Genomic DNA, 11,412 nt, shown 5'->3' on the forward strand with positions numbered 1-11,412 from the left:
CAGTGTGTGTGTGTGTGTGTGTGTGTGTGTGACAGAGACTTCTTTACAAGGTCTTTTCCTAAAAGATCTGCTCCTTCACCCCTCTTGTTCCCATACTCTTATTTTCTTTATAGATCTTGTTTTCTAAGTATTGTTTCTTTAGGCTGCAGCTCTCTTTAGTGAAACCTAAGAATAAGAGTATTGTCTTTCTTCTTTAGAACTGTGCCTGGGGATACTTGTTTATTGGACTGTTAATAGTAGGAAGGAGTTCTGTGATAAGTTAATGAAAAGATGAACTTAGCACCTTACTCTGGGCACCTAAATAAACACTTGATGAATGTTAGTATACTTAAGATCAATTGTAATGTGTTCTGAAACGCAATGGTGGGGTGGATGTATTTTTGCCAAATTGCTTGGATCATGGCTTTTCTCATATGTGTTTTGGTTGCTGTGGGCCATCTGTTTCAGCTTCTTATGTTAGAGTTTAATTGTCTTTCCCCAATTTTGGCCTAGTCATTCCAGTCTGCCTAGATGGACAAGGGTTTGGAGTGTACTGCCTCATTCTCAGTAGTGGGTCCCTGGTTTGGGTAGGAGGTCTTGCCTTCCCTCTCTTGACACTATGCCTCTCTTTCTGCCTGCATGTTCAGCTCTCAGAAGGTGGTAGCTGAGGACCTTTCTTTACGTCAGATCAGATCACACTCCCTCCCTCCTGGGCTTCCCTTTACTCAGGAGGATGAAGTCATCTAGGGCCTGCAAGTTTGAAGGGCAGCTGCCTGCTGGCACTTTTCTTAACAGTTCATGATCTTGAGTCTCATTCCTTGAGACCCACGTCTACAGTTTTTTGGGGGCTCTGTGTGCACATCTCCCAGATCTTCAGGAGATCCCATGTTCTCATTGAACCTGAATGAGGTCCACACTCATCTGTCCTCATTCTCTCTCTTGCCTGCTAATGTAGAGCTTGTCTTGTGCCTGAGTCCTGTTCCAAGAACTTGCTTTCCTGTATTTAATGATGTCTCAGCTCTTTTTCCTTTTTTTAAATTCTGGTTTTACTAAGGCTTGAACTCGGGGCCTTGTTCTTGCTTGGGTGGTGCTCTGCCACTTGAACCTTGCTTTTGGCTCATCCTTTTGCTGATTACTTTGGAGATAAGTCTTGTGAACCTTTCTACTTGAGCTGGCTTCAGACCATGATCTTCTGGATCTCAGTCTCCTGAATAGCTAGGATGACAGGTGTGAGCCACTGGCGCCCAACTAGCGAGCATCTCTTTCATTAATCTGTCTCACCTGTTCTAAATATGCTTACCTGCCTACCCTGAGGATCAGCAGCAGTTCCAGAGTTTTCCACCAGGAAGGGCTAAGTGGCTTCAATCCCTGGGGCTTATCAGAATGCAGTTGCATAGCAGGTGTCCTATTTGTACTGAGGATGCCAGTTTATTGGAGGAAGCCCTTCTGGAGGTTTTGAGGGGTGGTGCCTGGCCTGAAGAAACCTCTTGGCAAAGCAACCACTGAGAGTCTAGGCAGAACAAAATTAAGAGGAGAACGGGAAAGAGAACAAGGGCTGACTTCCTGAATCTGTTGCAAGGGGCCTCATGCATTTCCATCATTCCGAATTGGGAGAGGCAAAAGTGTGGCTATTATACTCCAAGAACCTGGCCAAAGGTAGGGTGACCAGATAGTTTAATATCCAGATGGCACACTTTGGGGAGAAAGGAATGAATATCAATAATTATGCCAAAAAAAAGGAGTTAACTGTGGCTGTCCCATATACAGTGGAAGGAAGTCAGATGTCTCTCGGCGCTGGTTATCTGTTGCTATGTGATTCGTTAATCATTCTAGTCTCCAGTGGCTCAAACAATGGCTTGTATCTTTTAGAAAATCTGCACTGGGCAATGAGTAAGGTTGGCTGGGAGGTTGCTGCTGTGGGTAGGTGGGATGGGGGTGGGTGGGCGGGTGGACATGCTTTCTCTGTCCGTTTAATCCCAGGGTCTGTGTGGAGAGTCCACTTGGGAGCTTGGCTTCCTCACCACATGGCAGCCTCAGCCATCAGGCCACTCACAGGGTGCTGAGGACTCCAGAGCTGGAGCTGGAGGCTGTGTGGCTGTCCATGATCCTGTCTCAGAAGTCACATAGCACAATCCCATTCCTGTGACTTATTACAAGCCACAAGGGAACAGACAAAGACTTGAGGTCTTGCTGGGTAAGACAAAGGTGCTGAGCTTGTGGAGTGAGAGATCCTTCCGTGCTTATATCATGAGATATAAAACCTGGCCTTTTTTCTAAGAGTCAGTAGGTTAGTTGTCTGAATACGTGTGACTAAAGGACCAGGAGTTTCTGGGTGAGTCTGGGTGAATCTGGCTGGTGCAGGAGGCCAGGAGTGGGATCACAGCTTGTCCTAGGAAAGCTGGCCCTATCCTTGTACCCTCTTTGGAGACAGCAAATGGAGATGTCCTTCAGAAGAGGGAAGATAGGAGGGGGAAGGTCACAGAGTCAGGGCTGCTATTGGCCAGCAAATGGCTTTGTGGGCTCCTGGCTTATCTTATCTCCTGGGCAAGGCTGTTCCCCCCAGAAGAGGACAGCCTGCTGCTCTGAGTACAACTGTGTCCTCAAAACAGTCACTTCCTCTTGTTTCCTCCCAGCAGCCCTGTTAGTCTGTGGAGTCTAACGGAACTTTGAGGAGCCTAGACTGGCCAGGCTTTGGGTATCTGGGCTGGCCACTGGCAGAATTGCTTGTGCTCCGCATTAATGAATGGATCTTGTGTTGACCTGTCAGTGTTGAAGCTTGCTTGAAGGCTGGGTTGTGCCTGTATGCCAGCAGATCCCCTGTACTGCAGTGGAGCTGCCAGTGTCTGGAAGGATGAGGGATGGGGTGTGTGTGTGGGAGACTGTGAGTGTGGCCAGTTCAGCTCCCAGTGTGGTGACCTGCTGGCTCTTGGGTGCTAAGAAGACCCTCTCCCCTTCCTCCCGCTATAGAGTTTATCACCCATTTTACTCATGAGAAAATGGATGCTCCAATAGGAATGTCTTGCCCAAGGCCAGCCATCCAGCTGATTGAGGGACAGTAATTATGGCAGGAAGGCCAAGTGTGGCTTTTTCACTGTATTTCTAATCACCCCCGCTCCCCGACTCTGATAACCAAGAGCCTGGGACAAGCATTTGATGTTGACCCTGTTGTGATGTGGGCGTTCAGTCTTTACCTGACCCTACTCACTGCAAATACACATATGCTTTGCTTCAGGAAAGACCTGGGGTGAGGGAGAAGAGCCCCCAGCATCACTGCAAACCCTTTTACAATCCAAATAATTCACAGTTATAAAACACCCTGAGTGTTTATGATGCTGGGTGCCAGTAGCTCATGTCTGTAGTATTGGAATCTGAAGAACGTGATTCAAAGCTAACCCCAGGCAGGAAAGTCTGTGAAACTCTTATTTCCAATTAACTTCCAAAAAGTCAGAAGTAGAGCTGTGGCTCAAGTGGTGGAGAGCTTTAAGTGAAAAATCTCAGTGCCCGGGCTCTGAGTTCAAATCCCAGAACTGGTGCGCGCACACACACACACACACACACACACACACACACACACACACACACACACACACACACACACACTGAGCTGTAGCTCAAGTGGTGGAGAGCTTTAAGTGAAAAATCTCAGTGCCTGGGCTCTGAGTTCAAATCCCAGAACTGGCACACACACACACACACACACACACTGAGCTGCCATGGCCTTCACACACACACACACACACACACACACACACACACTGAGCTGCCATGGCCTTCACACACACACACACACACACACACACACACACACTGAGCTGCCATGGCCTACACACACACACACACACACACACACACTGAGCTGCCATGGCTTACACACACACACACACACACACACACTGAGCTGCCATGGCCTGGCTCAGTAAGCCAGAGATTATTACTTCTCCTTTAAGATAAGTTGAGGGTCAGGGAATGTGGTACCCAGGGCACTTAGAACTGCAACATCTGACCACCAGTTCACCCTGGACTCCCAATCTTGCTACCCTAGCAAACTTGTAAAAATAGAAAACCTGGAAGGACTAAACCCCCCCCTCCCATGTCCCCAGTCCCCGGGAAGAAAGGAAGACTTGCTGTACGTTCCAATGGCTGGCATTGAGAGTTATTTTTTCTTTCAGCTGGATGTACACTCACCCATCACAGGACCATTCTCAGAATAGAGAGGCACCTGTTGACTCCTCCACCCCACTTCCTGCCTCGCGCGCGCGGGCATCTCTCCAAGTGCTGAGCCATCGGCTTCTTGGCTGTGCCCGAGATATATCAGGATCCGCAGCCGCGGCGACAAGAGACAAAATAGATTTCCATTTCCTTTGGAGCCATTTAGCCCGTTCATAGTGTTTGACTGCTTCAATGGAACAAGCAGTAACCAGGCCTCCTGGGACTTCTCCCCTCTGCCCTCTGTTTGCTCCTGTGGGAGGGAGGGCTGCGGTGTGGAGTCTTGGGGCTAAGGTTAACTCTTGATTTTGTCTTGATCTGCCTATGCCACGGTGGGCCAGAAGGGGCCCATTCTGAGCCTCAGGCTCACTTTCTGCAATACAGCATTGCTCCGTCACTGTTCCAGCCATTTTTCTTGTTGGGGCTAAGTGACAACAAGATCGAGGGGTCTCGGGCAGTGCAAGCAGACATCTGTGGGGTTTGAATCCCACCTTTTCCACTGGTTGTGTGATTGGCAAGGCAGTGGCCCACCAAGGCCTGGCTTGCTTGTGTGTAATGAGAGGTGGGAGGGTGCATGCTCACTCAGGAGGGGATGAGAATGGCGTCCAAGGGTGAGCTGCAGTGCTCCGCACCAGGTCTGCCAAGCACGCCAGCACCGTGGTGGATCAGCCTGAGCAGCAGCCTGACTGCAGCACGTTGGTGTGCAGTCAGTTAATCCTAGCTACTCCAGAGGCTGAGGTCTGAGGATCGTGGTTCAAAGCCAGCCTGGGAAGAAAGGGCTATGAGACTTTTATCACCAGTTAACCTCTAGAAAGCCAGAAATGGAGTGTGGCTCAAGTGGTAGAGCACTAGCCTAGAGCAAAACAGCTGAGGGACAGTGCCCAGGCCTTGAGTTCAAGCCCCAACACAGGCATGTGTGTGTGTGTGTGTGCGCACACATTGTTGCAGTCACTTGTGAGGACTCAGGCCCTGGGTCCTCACTCAGCCCTCAGAGACCCAGTTATGCGTTGAGCAATCCCAAATCTTCTGGCTCATCCAGGAGCTGCAGTACAGACGAGCTACTTAGTGAAATATATTCTGAGTTTATCTTTACATATCCTGGTTCATACACAAATCCGGATTTGGGGCTTTTCTTAAATGCAGTCACTTCAGGATGACAAGCAGCTGTGACTGAACAGGAACTAACCCCTTGGCCAGGGACCTCCACCATTGCCCCAGTCCCTCTGAGCTCACGCACAACCTCCTTCACAATCGTGTGTGTGTGTGTGTGTGTGTGCGTGCTGACTGGCCCCCAGGGGTTTTGCAGATAAATTTCAATGCCATGCTGTGGGTGCTGGGAGAGCACTGTAAGGGGGCAGTGACACAGCCTGGGCGGTCAGGAGAAGCTTCCCAAGGGAGCCAAGTCACAGCTGCTTCTCCATAAAACCTGCCGGTGCTGTGCAGCACCCCCCTCTTTATGGCTCAAGGACACGAAGTCAGAGCTGGCTGGCATCTCTGCCATGAAGCACTCAAGGCCCAGTGGTTTGTCTGAGGTCACCCAGCCTGCTGAGGGCAGTAGTGCTGGCCTGTGGCCTCTGCGTTCCTTGGAGTTCAGAAGGATTTGGTTTTTGGAGACTTGCGTTTGAGTCCAGCCTCTGCCACCCCTTGTCAGTGTGATCCCAGATAAATCAGATGAGTCACTTCACCCCCCAAGCCTGTTTCCTCATCTGTCAGGTAGGACCAAGGATTTTTTTTGTGTGTCTGTATAATGATCCTAGGTCCAAAGTTTGAAAAAGACAGCTCAGTATGACTCCAGCCACGGGAGGGTCACTATGATTGTAGCAAAAGAGCCACCTTTTCCCCACAGATTGTCTGCCATGACAGACTTTGAAGGGGACCTGTCCTTGTACCTGCCTTTGTAAGCCCTTGTGGGAGCATGCAGAGCCTTCAGTCAGGCGAGGACCCCACAAGGCAATACTTGGGGTCCTTCGAGCCTGTTGTGGTGCTGGGTGCAGACCTCAGGGGTTCCCCTCTTCCAAGAGGTCAAAAGTGGTGCTGGACTGAGATGGACAGGAAGCAGAATTTTGTGGGCAAAAAGAGAAACATTAATAATTATTTTCTCTGTGTATTAGTACAGTCTACCAGAAGCGCGTCTTAAGTATCTGGAGCAAATTTTTCTAAGAGTTAAAGAATATATATATATATATATATATATATATATAGATATAGATATAGATATAGATATAGATATACAGATAGATAGATAGATAGATAGATAGATAGATAGATATTTGTGGGATGGAACTATTAAGACAGTGTAACATTGCAGTTGACTATTGTACTTGAGGGGCTCACTGCCCTGAGTTCAAATCCTGGCTCTCTTAATTGGTTGAGTGTGACCGTGGGCAAATTTCAAATTTCAGTAGGCCTCAATGTTCACATCTATAACCTGGGCATCTTCAAGGTCCCGGTGTTTAGTGATTAGTGCAGTGCGGAACAGGGCATGCTGGGGACCAGCAGCACTGGAAATTGCAGTCATCGCTGTTCCAAAGCCTGCTGTGATGGTCCCAAAGCCCATGTGATCTTCACAACAGCTCTTGAAGGTGGCCAAGGAAGAGGTCCTGACCTTATTGTGCAGATGGGACAATTGCAGGCCAGAAAGGGCAGCCGGGTAGGGCTCAAGGTCACACAGAATGTGAGTGGCAGAGTCCAGTTCAAGTCTTCCACAGGGTCTGGCCAGACCTCTCCAACAAGTAAATTCTCCCCAAACATCTCTTCAGAGAAGTAGCCATAATCTGCACACTCTTCACCTGTTTATGTCCTGACCCTCCCCCGAGAGTGAAGAAATCTCCCCTTATTCTGTGCTGTCAGAAAGACAATCTTGCAAAGGGGTGGGAGTCAGGGGAGGGAGGGAGAAAGAACCTCAGTAGCCCCCTCCCCAGTAGCCCCTCAGAGCCCTTTACCAGCTCTGGCCATGGGGTGGCGCTGCTCCCCAAGACATAAAAGTCACAGCCAGCTCTACAGTCTGCATTTCTGTGTTGGAAGTATCAATTACAGGCCTACTATGTGCTACAGAGAGAAGAGCTTCCGGTGATCACTTCTGTTAGATCAGGGCACACAAATAGTCTCAATATAAGTTACGAGTAGTAAAGCTAGTACAATTTGCCTAATTTATCTGGCGTCTTCACACAGTCCTCATCTATCGGGATGGGCCTGTATATCCGCTTTTAAGGAGGAAGCTGAGGCACAGAGAGATGATGGGATCTGTACAGAGTTGGCTGCACCCGGTGGTTATCGCATGAAACATAGATGGTGATCGCCTGCTCCACACTGCTACGCGTCCATGATGTCAGGGACGGAATCTTAATTGGTCTCTCTGTTCCCACTCAGTCCAGCTCATGGTCAAGGGCTTCAGCAGGCCTCTGCGGCAGGTTGCGGGCAGGCGGGGGCTCCCTGCCACCGCTCAGCCTCTGAGCTGCAGTGTGGCGCGGGGATCCGCAGCTCCTGGCAGCCTGGATGGCCCTCTGGGTGCACTCGGGCTGAGAGACAGAGCTCTGGGCTGGAGCTGGTGGAAGAGATGCAAAGAGGAGAGGTCATGCTCTCAACACGAGGCTTTTTCAGGGCATGGGTGACTCACCAGAATTTGATCCCTGCAGGCTGCCAGTGGCTGAGTGGTCAGGAATGATTCATTCATTCATTCACTCACTCATTCCTTCCCTCATTCAGCGTTCTCTAGGGCCTGTTTCATGCTAAGCACTAGGAGGAACACAGACACACGCAGAACATTGCCCCTTTCCTCCTGGAGCTATCTGAAATTCTGTGTGTGTGTGTGTGTGTGTGTGTGTGTGTGTGTGTGTGTGTGTGTGTGTGTGTGTGTGTGTGTGTGTGTGTGTGTGTGTGTGTGTAGCAGGATAGATTACCAGCGGTGCAGTGTGCAAGTTGTTGCTCAGAAGCTTGGACTCAAGCAAGGGGAGGTTGCACAGAGGAGGGTCTTGAAGGTGGGTTTAGATTTCAGGTTGTTAGGTACTCAAAGCTGCTCAAGGGTGGAGGGCAGGAAAGCCTGTGTGCCCAGTGAGAGGCACCCAGGCCAGCGCTGACCAAGGATGTCCATCACATGTGTGAGGATGAGAAGGGGCCAGCAGGGAGGGGCTGCAGAGGCTGTCCTGCTGACCACAGGTTGTGTCCTGTAGATGTTGGGACCAGCAAGCCAAGAGCTGGGCCAAGCTCTAGGAGGCAAAGTCGAGCATTGTGGTTTATGTGACAGGAGTTGAGAGCGCTCTAGAGCAGGTGGGTGGGGAGCTGGCTGCCCGGACACCAGCACTGGCTTGTTGCTGTGCATGAATCACATGCTTCCTGAACATCAGCTGTGTCCATTTTATAAGGTGGGTACCAATACCAGCCCCACTCGACAGATGGGCAAACTGAGGCTTGGAGCTGGAGGTGGTGCAAGGTCACAAAACCTGCACGGGTAGAGTCTGGACCTTTTCTTGGGTGAGAGGCATTGGGGATAGAGCCTGGGTTCTTCTGCTAGGCAAGAAGAGCTCTATCACCAAGCTCCAGCCCTAGTCCCCATTTCTTGTCTCTTAATGGTTTCCTTAACTGAAATATTAGTTTTGTATAGGTTTTGTATAAGTTTCCGTAGGTCCAAAAGGCTAGAAAGTGCCAGTGATGCTGTTGCTTACATCCCAGCCCCGAAGCTGTCTGCCTCAAAAGAATTGCTTGTCTCTCCCTCCCTCTCTTCCTTTCTTCCTCTCTCTTCCCCTTTCCCTTTACTTCCCTCCCTTCCTCTTTCCTTCCTTCCTTCTTTTCTTCCTTCCTTTCTCTTTCTTTCTTTCTTTTTTTTCTTTCTTTCTTTCTCTTACCCTCTCTCCCTCTCTCCCTCCCTCCCTCGCTCCCTCCCTCCCTTCCTTCCTTCCTCCCTCCCTCCCTCCCTCCCTCCCTCCCTCCCTCCCTTCCTTCCTTGCAGTGCTGGGGAAGGAACTTGGAGCCTCTTTCCTGCTGCTCTTCCATGGAGCTCTAGGTTCATGTCTAGCACCATTTTACCCAAGGTCAAACAGAAAAGGTAGGATGACACCTTCATGGGTTAATCCTGATCCTCGTGGGCTTTTGGAGGAGCCTGCAGGTGTTTCTATCTGATTTTCTGGGAGCTTAATGAATGTCCCTACTAGCTTCTGGTTTAAGCAAGGAGGGGGTGCTTGGAGGGCAGGGCTAGGATGGGGTGTGGGTGTCTGAAGTCCTTGCACATGCATGATGGCATGTGGTCTGACGGGGTAGAGCCTGAGGAGAGACAGAGTAGAGACAGGAGAGAGTGGCTTCTTCAGGATCAAAAGGTAACCAGGTATGCATGGGGCTCACATTCCTGCGGGGGGGCGGGGGAAGTTCTAATCGCTTGGGTCACACATGCTGTAAGCCACTGGGATGGGGTGGGATGGTGGGCTTAGGCCCAGAGGCCTGGCCTAAGCACCTGGAGTGGGTCCTGGGCGGTTGCATCCCTCTCCAGGTTTTGTTGCAAACCAAGACCACATGGAGGCCAATTGCCCTGTCCTGGCCTGTGCAGGAAGTCAGGGGACAGCCAGTGACCTAGGGCTTTGTGAGCGACAAATGAGCACATGTGCACAGTGCCTTGCTCCTCAGGTAGCATGGGCGTTCACACACAGCTATATGTAAAACCACACATGGTACATGATGCAGATGGTGCGGTGTGAATAGGTGTGTGTGTGTGTGTGTGTGTGTGCACATGCTTGTGTGTGTGTAATTTTTTTTTTTTTTTACACCAGTCCTGGGGCTTGAACTTAGGGCACTGTCTCAAGGCTAGCATTCTACCACTTGAGCCTCAGCTCTATGTCTGGCTTTTTTGGTGGTTAATTGGAGATAACTGTCTCACAGGACTTTTCTCCTGTCCAGAATGGCTTCGACCTGCAACCCTTAGATCTTAGTCTCCTGAGTAGTTAGGATTACAGGTATGCCCACCAGCACCTGGCTTAAAGGCATTTATTTTTTATTTTTATTTTTTGTTGGTCGTGGGGCTTGAACTCGGCCTGAGTGCTGTCCCTCAGCTCTTCAGCTCAAGGCCAGCGCTCTACCTCTTGAGCCACAGTGCCACTTCCTGTTTCTGGTGGTTTACTGGAGATAAGAGTCTCACGGCCTTTCTTGCCTACTCAGTCTCCTGAGTAGTTGGATTACAGGTGTGAGCCACTGATGCCTGGCATAGGCATATTTTTTAATGCACCATTCTCAGTTCTCCTGTTGGAGCTTCATTTTGGACATCATGCTTGATGTTCTGAGACTTCTCATACTTCCTGATACACAGATGGCGGCCTCCAGGTGGATCCTAAGCCTTGGGACCTGGTCCCTGGAGGTACTGATCAATCCCTGGCTTACTGAAGGAACCTGAGCCTCTCCTGTTGGTCTGTGGAGCCCTGGGTGCCTTCCTGAGGAGCACTATTTGGAGGTCACTGTCTGGTTGGGGAGGAGGATGGACAGAGCCAGGTGTAGAGGAAGGGCCCTGATCTGAGTGGCCTCTGGGCTTCAGTGACCTTGGGCAAGTCTCTTCACCTCCCTTGGGACATTAGAGGGCCAGTGAAGTCCTTTCTGGACTTGGCTGAGTCTAAGAAGTATTTCTGCTGTGTGCCTGGGTGCTAGGTTCATGCTCTGTCATGTGTGGGCTGTGAGGTTCTGAGCCTCAGGTCCCCATTTGTGACGTGAGGATAATGGGAAGCCCCTCGAGGGGTGTTGGTGATGAGTAAGTGAGACAACCCAGGTGCATTCCTGACCTGTGTCCCTCAGAGTGGGTGGACCGAGGGGTGTGGATCCTGCGTCCTCTTGGGCCACTGGCCGCCAGCTCTCAGGTGGTGAGGGCTGGAGCAGGGGTTGGGGTTACTAGGGAAGAGGAAGAAACTGGGAAAGGGAAGGTGGCCAAGGACAAATAAAAGGGGGTAGGATCAGGTCAAAGTAGGGAAGATGGTTTGCTCATCAGTGCTGTCCATGGGGCGGCTGTGGCTGCTCAGTAGGCTGAGACCCCGTCACTGGAGCCGCGCAGGAAGAGGCTGAGAGCCCAGAGCCATTCAGAGGTTTTGACAAGGACTCTGCACATGCAGCTGTATTGGGTCAGGAGTGTCATTCAGTGAACTTTTTGACAAGGCTATGCTCAGGCCCTGTGTTCAGGTGGATCAACAAGGTCACTGGGACAGCATCCCTGGCCCTGAGGAGCGCTGGCCAGCAGTGAGCTGCGCTCTCTCTCTCTCTCTC

This window comes from Dipodomys spectabilis, unplaced genomic scaffold (genome assembly GCF_019054845.1).
Source record: "Dipodomys spectabilis isolate Male_0828 unplaced genomic scaffold, ASM1905484v1 ptg000163l, whole genome shotgun sequence".
NCBI lineage: Eukaryota > Metazoa > Chordata > Mammalia > Rodentia > Heteromyidae > Dipodomys > Dipodomys spectabilis.